Genomic DNA, 1,484 nt, shown 5'->3' with positions numbered 1-1,484 from the left:
TAAAATTTGCCAAAAATTTGCTAGGATTTGCTAATATTTTCCAAAATTTTCCAGAATTTTCCAAATTTTCTGATAGCAAATTGCAGTAAATTGCGGTAAATGTTGGAAAATTTTAGCAAATTTTGGCAAATTGGGAAATTCAATTTCCCAAATATAGGCCCTGGATGTCGAAGATGAAATAGTCACGAATTGAACCGTTGGTTTTGATGTTTCAGTTATCTTACAATAAAACTACATCTCTTCGTCTCTATTACATTCTAAATTCTTACATAATTATTGTCATGTTTAGTTTGTAACACCAAAATATATAGCTTTTCTGGCAGGTAGGTTACATGTGAAGCAGCGGAAGTTCGCAGTTTAACAAGGGTTGCTCTTTCAACTCCGAGTCGAGACAGAGATTTTGCGTCTATGTTTCAATGAAAAATAATAAAAAAAGCTCGTGTCTTCGTATGAATATTGAATTTTTATAATCGCCGGGATACGAAACATCAAAATCTATTATTAGACGTATTAGACGATCTTAATCACACAAAGGCATTAAACGTTATCAGCTTTATAACATGTGTATTCTACTATGCATCCAGGTGTGATAAAAACATCTTGGTGAAAAGATAAAGACAAAGATCATCCACGACTCGTTCCGGTTCAGCACCTGGCCAATGTAAGATTTTCTACTCAATACATTTTATTTGAGATTTAAGCTTTTAAGCAAACAAAAGGGTTTCCCTATACCAAAAGTGTTTGTCGTCGCCTATCGGTTATGTACACTTGGTTTCATTTACCTGTATGTGAGAAATGACGTTCGTATGATTGAGTCTGGAAATTATATGGGCCATTTGAGCGGCAAGAATGAGTACAGATTTTGAACATAGTGACTTTTTCTGCTTGAAAACATCATCTGCATTCAAATTCTAAAATTAAAACGACTGAAAAGCTGACGAATAGTTTTCGGTTATACAGAAGTTGTGAAGCCATAGAATGAAACTGAAATTTTAGTCGAAAATTTCGTTGGGGATATGATCAATAAATCTGTTACTTTTATTGTTTAAAATAAAGCCAAATGGTTGGTAAAAAATCTTTATCTCCCTTCGTTTCTGTCGATAATGAGTCGTTTGAAAGAACAAGTAAAATTTTACGAATTATTGTCTGCATATCAGAAGAGAGATTCAAATCTGTTATAAAAAGAGTCGTATTTTGTTAGATTTTATTACAGTGGACGTCATTGCAATTTAGACATAAATTTGCTTCAGCTATTTTTCAGCTGGTCCACTCATACAAACGATAGTTACATACACAATCGTGGTACTGGTGAAACCGTATAAAGAGATGATTTTTGCTGAAACAAATTCAAGTCCAAACTTAAGTGACGTCATCTGTAAACTTTAAGTTGTCTCCTCGGCATACAGATGAAATGCGGAGCGTAGATTCAGTGTTTCGACGAAATTGATGCTCAAAATGATCTGATAAATAAAAAAAACTCAAAA

This window comes from Bradysia coprophila, unplaced genomic scaffold, assembly GCF_014529535.1.
Source record: "Bradysia coprophila strain Holo2 unplaced genomic scaffold, BU_Bcop_v1 contig_350, whole genome shotgun sequence".
Classification (NCBI taxonomy): domain Eukaryota; kingdom Metazoa; phylum Arthropoda; class Insecta; order Diptera; family Sciaridae; genus Bradysia; species Bradysia coprophila.
This window is presented reverse-complemented; position numbering follows the sequence as displayed.